The sequence below is a fragment of the Orbicella franksi genome, chromosome 2, assembly GCF_964199315.1.
Source record: "Orbicella franksi chromosome 2, jaOrbFran1.1, whole genome shotgun sequence".
NCBI lineage: Eukaryota > Metazoa > Cnidaria > Anthozoa > Scleractinia > Merulinidae > Orbicella > Orbicella franksi.
In genome coordinates, this window is record NC_138146.1 from 20252014 (window position 1) to 20259872 (window position 7859).

The 7859-nt window shown below is 36.9% G+C and overlaps 1 protein-coding gene across 1 annotated transcript in view; it reads right to left on the reverse strand.

The window, feature by feature from the left end:
* Window positions 1-7851, reverse strand: part of LOC145478547 (uncharacterized) — a 28774-nt gene extending 20923 nt beyond the window's left edge. Inside the window, exon 1 of the mRNA XM_081456607.1 lies at window positions 6020-7851. The gene's annotated coding sequence lies outside the window, so the exon portion shown is untranslated. The remainder of the gene's footprint in view (window positions 1-6019) is intronic.
* Window positions 7852-7859: the final 8 nt, after the last annotated feature.

The following is a 7859-nucleotide window of genomic DNA, read 5'->3' on the forward strand; positions in this document are numbered from 1 at the left end:
TGCCAAATTTAGTAAAATGCGATGTTTCTTATCAACTTGCCAATTTTTTCAAAGAAATGTCCACCAGGGGACAAGCATTTGCTTTCAGTTGTGACTTCATCAAAATGGTCCATTGTACTTTCAACTGGGCACCTGCATGTGTTCAAGCACTTGTTAACTTTTTACAACTTCAAGGTTTTAAATTCACCTTCTCAAGAATTTTGACTTCATTATCTTTTTTTTTTTTTTTTGAAGTGTTGTCCCAAAACTTCAGAAATACATGCAAGGGAGACTTTGTTAATTTGTAGACAGCCTTAAGCCGTTGCACACTAATGGCTCATAGTATGATACCTCAACCAATCAGATTGTAGCATATGCAAAAGTGTACAAGTAGAATTCTAAGTATAGAAAATAGAAAACAGAACAAAAATTCTCTTGGAATAATTAACAGACCCAAAAATATACTGTGTAGTTGATAGAAATTTATGACCTCAAAGTATAGTATTGTCAGTTTGAAATTCAAAACAATCGTTTCACTTCCCTGTTCCTTTTACAATCACTATGCCATTTGTAGCAACTATGTGCGTCTCATAACCTCATATATTTCACACAAAACTGTCTCAGAGTCTCAACCTTTTTTGCAACGCTAAGAGGTCTCAGAGTTCTGATCTGTTCATTGTCTTGGAGCCCATGTACGTAAAGAAAAATGCTATTCTCCCATTCTCACAAAGTCTTAGATAATTTAGCCATTCACCACCCCTAGTACTTGTATCTTGTCACACAAGTATTTTACAGGATGTACCAGTTGCCATTCTTATCCAATATGTTCCTAAAATTTGTTTCCTTGATTTGCAGTACTAACTGATGGCACAAGTCAGCAACCTTAATTTCTACATACCAAACCCACTACCCACAAAGTAACCCCTTTAAGGTGGCTCGATCAGATTTTTGAGCAACGATACCGTTCAACTTTGAGCGACTACAGCACCACTATTATCAATCCAAGAGAAAATCAAACGTTACTGGTGTCCTAGAGAAAGATGTCAAAGTTTCAAATGGGGTACATTTCATCAGGATCTCAGTTACCATAGCAAAGACATGACACCATATCCCATTTTAAATAAGACTGAATAACTTGCCATCATGGATAATTTTGGAAATATGACATCAGGATCTTGGATTTGACATAGTTGTCTTGACAATGGCAAAATTTAAAAAGAAATCTATAAGAGCATTTTCAAGAAAATTACGAGTGAAGTGTCAAGGTGTCAAAATACAACAAAAATGAAGCTGTTTTAAATGTTACTGCAAACTATTTCCACAAGACTTGACTAAATGGTCTTAAATGAATCTTATAAAATCTAATTGCCTGGAGTGAAAATCTCAGAGAAATCACTCTGTTTGACTTTCAGTTCTAAACATTGGCTTGGATATCATCTGGTGTGTGGTATTATTTTGCTTTTTATCAAAAAGTGTCCCCAAAATTATATCCCTAAAATTGGACAGCAATTAAAAAACAGTAGATTAATTTTTTTTAGACTTGGCCTTCAATGAGATTAATCCACATTCAACGTAATCCTGGAGTTGCAAATTAACTGAAACATTTTAAGACTGCCAATTTTCAACATCAACTCAGGATATTTTAGCATGCTTTGGGAACATCGCTGGATACCAATAGTGCATTTTATGAATTCATGATACAGTGAAACCTGTATTAAGCAGACCCCATATTAAGCAGACACCCTTCCCACATTTCTTCACACATTTACTGTACAATACACCTGCATTCAGCAGAAACCTCTGTTAAGAGGACGCAGACACCAATATTAGGCCATTTTGTTGCACAAAACCTACAATAAGTGGACACTTCAAGGGATTTTTACTTCTAGAAGCTCAACTGAGACTCCTTTAACATTGTTCAACAATGTCATTTTAAAGCTAAGCGATCAATCCAGATTGATGCATTGACTGACTGGACATTGCACTATGAGTAGTCTTAGCTAGTCTTTGATCTTACACTGCTTTACACTGTGTTACAAAAGGATTAATAATAAATTATTGCACAACATATTAGAACCTGTTTTGAACAGACACCCTGTATTAAGCGGACACTAGTGAGGGTCCCAAGGGTGTCCACTTAATACAGGTTTCACTGCATACAGAAATGTACAATAGCATTGCCTGATTACAAGCCAAAAAGGCTAGGTACAAGTCTGTAAATTATGGGATAAGCAACTATTGATCCACATAGTCAGAAAGAGCACACCAAGATTCACAAAATCCCTAAGTTTACTGTCAATCAGGCTAGTTTTGACTGAGATACAGCCATTTAAAAATGCCAAAATTGGAGTCCAATTGGAGACCAATCTCGTTAATAAATGTGGATGCAAAGATTGGATCAAAAGCAACTGCAAGAAGACTTCAGGAGGTTTTACCTGATATAATACATCATAATCAAAATGCTTATGTTAAAGGAAAGTATATCTTCGACGCAGTTAGAAGTATTGACGATACTTTAGAATTTACTGAACGGAAAAAGATCAAAGGCTTTATGCTAGCAATTGATTTTAAAAAAGCGTTTGATTCGCTTAACAGAGGTTTTATGTTTGAAACACTGTTAACCTTTAACTTTGGCCCTTCCTTCGTGCGTTGGATTAGGACTTTGTATCAAAATATAACAAGTTCAATTATGAATAATGGTTTCTCGACGGGCCCATTCAACATATGAAGAGGTGTTAGACAAGGTGACCCCCTATCAGCGTATTTGTTTATTATCTGTCTTGAAATTCTTGCTATCTCCTTGTGTGCAAATAACAATATCCAAGGGATTCAAGACGATAAGGAAGAAATTAAACTTGAAATGTTTGCCGATGATGTTGCAGCCTTTGTAAGAAACAGGAGAGGCCTCGAAGCCCTTCTCTGCACTACTGACTTGTTTAGTAAGTGCTCTGGACTTGAAATCAACTCTGAAAAAACTGAATGTATGCTTTTGGGTAATCAAGTCTCCTTGGCAGCAATGGATGTCATTTCCTCCAAAAACATACGAATTAAAGACACGGTTAAAATTTTAGGTGTTTACTTTACTTACAATGAAAGTCAAAGAAAAAAGTTAAATTTTGATGAAATTCTTAAATCCATTAAAGAAAAGTTGCAAAGGTGGAAGTGGAGGCACCTTACCATTCTAGGAAGAATTCAGATTGTAAAGACGTTTGTGACACCATTGTTCATGTACCGAGCGAGTTTAATTTGTGTGCAAAAAGATACCGTAATGGAAGTCAACAGATTACTCTTCCAGTTCATCTGGAAAGGAAAAGATAAAGTCAAACGTTTATCACTTGTAAGTGATATCGATAAAGGTGGACTAAAAGCGCCTCATGTAGAATCGATTATTAAAAGCCAAAGGATCACGTGTTGCAAGAAATTTGCTGATGATCAACAAAGTAATTGGAAGATTATTCTTTCCCATTACCTAAAAAAGGTAGGGTCGAAACTACTTCTGCGCTGTGCTTTTGACTTAAAGAAATTGCCTATTAATTTACCCATTTATTATGAAGAATGTCTGCGATGTTTTGCAGAATATTCATGCGCGAGTAAGATAACTGAGCAAGCACTTTGTCAAGAAATACACAATACAGTGATTTGGAACAACAAGTTTATTTGTATACAAGGTAGGTCCATTTTCTACGAAGAGTTATTTAGAGAAGGAATTATTACACTTGGCGATCTTACGACTAAAGAAAATGCGGTATTCACAGGGTTTCAAATTATTAAAAGCTCTTCGCTTACATCCAAAGAAAAGTTTCAGCTAATGGCGATCATAGACGCATTACCTGCACAGTGGCGACAACATTTAAAAACCTGCAATAATTTTTCAAAAAACTCTACGTTTTCCAGTAATGCACAGTTACACCTAAATGGCCACAATGTAAACTTGGATAAGGTCATATCCAAGAGCATTTATAACGAAGTTCACTCAAAGAACGAGAGTGTACCAACAGCACAGCTAAGGTATACAGAGACATACAGCGAGACACTGGAATGAGAAGAGATATATCGAATTCCCTTCAAAGTAGCTATTGATTCTAGATCCCGTGAATTCCAATACAAGATATTACAAAGATATTTAGGGACAAACAAGTTTCTCCACAAAATTGGCCTAGTACCTTCGTCTCTGTGCACTTTCTGCAAAAAAGAAAATGAGTCTATCGAACATCTACTAATAAAATGTGAATATTCCGACAGTGTCTGGAGAAAACTAATTAACTGGCTAAACACGATAGAAATAAAAATCGAAGCACTATCAGATGTTGACAAAATGTTTGGACTTTGGAACAGACAAGTAGACTTTTATCTTCTAAACCATCTGTTGATCTTAGCAAAACAACACATTTACTCCTGTCGAAATAAAGGATTTCCTCCGTCACTAAAGATCTTCCTTGCAAAAGTTTCCTCAGTATATCAAATCCAAACGGTTATTTCCGATTCTAATGGCAAGCGAACATTTCATGACGCCAAGTGGAAGAAATTTATTACAAATAATTGTATTTAGGCCGGCAGCCTAAAAAATGTAACAATTGACGTAGTTTTATTAATATACTAGTAAGTATTTTTGGTATATTAGTATTTTCCTTATTAGTGTTATTAGTAACAGTATTTCTTGTTTTGTTTTTTTTTCTTCATCTATACTGTTAGTCTATGTAGTTTCTTCTAAAAAAAGTAAAACTTAGCGTAGTTTTATTCATTAATATAGATAGTAAGTATTTTGGGTGTATTAGTATATTCCTCTTTTAAAGTAGTCTTATTAGTAATAGTATTCCTCGTTTTTTTTCCATCTGTACTCACGTTAGTTTATCTAGTTTTTCTTTCTTTTATCTGCAAATGTAATTTCAATTGTTATTGTCACTCTTATTTATAAACTTATATAAATATCAATAAAGTACAAAAAAAAAAAAAATTGCACAGAAATATTTGGTCATCCAAACACAACGTCCGGATGGCCATACATTTTTTGTAAATTTTGATGTTTTTAAATGGTTGTATCTTGCTTACTATTGGGTCTATTTGCGCCAAACTTGGGGATTTTGTAAAGCTTGGTTTGCACTTTATGAAAATGTGGATCAATAGCTGCTAATCCCATAATTTGTAGACTCGTACCTAGTCCTTTTCAGCTTGAAATCAGGCAATGGTAGGTGATTTGAGACAAAAGAAAATTATAGTGAAGACAACAAGCAACATGAGTGAAAATCAGTGCAATATTTTCCTGAGTTGACGCTGAAAATATTAGCAGCCTTAAAACGTTTCAATTAATTTGAAACTCTGGGATTACGTTGAATATGGATTAATCTCATTTAGGACCAAATCTAACAAAAAAATTCATTGAGTGAAATGTACCCCATTTGAAACTTTCATCTTTCTCTAGCACACCAGTAACGTTTGATTTTCTGTTGGATTGATAACAGTGGTGCACTAGTCGCTCAAAGTTGAACGGTATCGTTACTCAAAAATCCGATCGAGCCACCTCAACGAAAAATTCTCATTTTGCACAAAGGCGTATAAGCACACCACACAGAAAAAAGTACTATTCAAAATAGCTTATGTTCATAGTGTATTTGAGATTTATAAAGGAATACAAGAGTTTTACAAAAGTTCAAAGCTACCACGTGCAAAATAAAAAAATATGCAAACTTCAGTAGATGGAAATCCTCTCTGTCTTAGAAAAATATTTTTGGCACCTTCTACCTTTTTTGCAACTTCTAGCACCTTTAGTATTGTCTAAGAGGATTTCTAAGAGGTTGGCATTTCGTTTTGTAAGCTTATGACCTCAAACAAAGGCCAGTCTCGAATACCTTTCGCTCAGAACAACGACGGGCACGTGCGAGATGTACTGAGAATTTGAATTTACCGCTGTATAAATTGTCAAAGCTCGACACAATAAAATTCAACCAACTTCAACGTTTACTTGGGTAATAGCAGTGGAAAAACACCAGTAGAAAAACTAATTTTCGTAAACAGCAGCTTTTGGTTTTAACCTGAACCTTACCTTTATATTAGTAACAGTTTTGTGGAATACTGATTTGCCAGGCTGTTGTCAGTAAGCAGCACAAAAGTCAGCCATTTTTCTTGCGCCCAAATCCGGCCAAACCAGGAAAATGCTTCAAACGGAAACTGATACCATAGATGCCATATTAATCGTGGTATTGGCACCAAAATAAGTTTATAATCTTCTCAAAACTGCGAACTCACGTCGCCATGTTTGGATTCTCTTTCGTTGCCAGTGTCTTCCGCGTCGCGGCAAAACAAGTGACGTCACGGAAACTTATCGCGGGAAAGACGGTTTTACGCGGGAGCCAACGCGGGATCACCTTACCATCTCGCGTTACGCCGCGTGAATTTATTTTTCTTATTTCCGTCTTTCCAGGTATAAATGCAATAAATGGATTTTTTCCCTTTTTTTTCCAACGGTGGCGGTGTCACAGTGATATGTGTATCCCCGTGATATGTGTATCCCCGCACACATATCACTAGTGATATGTGTATCCCCCGTGGGGATACACAAAACACTGATACGCGCCTGGGCATTCAACGAACAAAATGGCGACTCGGTTGCGAGGTTCCGACGAGCGCTGTAAAGAGTAGAAGAAACCAGAAATGAATTCGCGCCCAACGGAGCAGATTAGGATTTCTTGAGTTTGGTTGAGTTCCAACCGACTCGATTGTATATCTGACTAAAACTTCGAACAGCGAATACGCATATCACTAATTATTTCATGGCGCAGTGATCTCAGTGTGTATCCCCTAAACACAGCCGTTAGATTGGCTATCTACCTGATCGAAGAAAATGGCCAATTATTGCCGAAACGTGCTGGCTGCTTACTCGCTACGACGTTTATACCCAGGTTGAGGTTTGCGGAGTTTGCAACTCGAATGTCTAAATATCTAAACTGAAATCGCGTGCAGGGGATACACATATCACTAATTATTTCATGGCGCAGTGATATGTGTATCCCCAGAAACACAACTGTTATAATATAGCGCATCAACCTTGTCAAAACTGCAGGCAATATTAGCACCCGACGTTTTTACACGGCTTGGGTTCACTGAAGTTTGAAACTCGATAATTCCACTAAAAACGCGTGCACGCGTGCACGGGATAATAAGGGATACACATATCACTGATTATTTCATGAACCAGTGATATGTGTATCCCCATGGACACAGCTGTTATATTGGCTTTCTACCCAAGAAGAAAAATGCCCATAACATTTGCATTGTCAAAACTGGCTTGCTAGAAATATTCACACCCGGCATTTATTCATAGCTTGGGATTTCTGGAGTTTCACTGACCTCGGTTGTACACCGTCGTCGACCGCATGCAGGGGATACACATATCACTAATTATTACATGGCGCAGTGATATGTGTATCCCCTGAAGACAGCCGTAATCTAGGCTAACTGCCGAGGAATAAACGTCGAATATTATGAAACGTGCTAGCAATATTCGCAGTATAGCAATGTATACAGCTTGAGACTTAACATATCTTACAAAAAGTCGAACTGAAAAGCGGGTGCAGGGGATACACGAGTGTCACTAATCATTTTATGGCGATCGGGTCGAAGCCGTGATATGTGTTTCACTCCACGAATAATTCAGATGCAAACAAGGCGATGAACAGTGGAGAATATGCGTTACTCGAGGGGTGAGAATGCACCGCGCAATTAATATCGTCCTAGAAATCCGGTGCCGTGAAACTCAAATTGAAATATATCTAGATCCATTTGGTGTTCAACTTTAAGTTCATTATATCCTGCTCGCAGAAAACCAGTTAGGATCAAGAACACAATTCCAGCAGCAGATACGTAAATTTTTTCAACTACAAAAA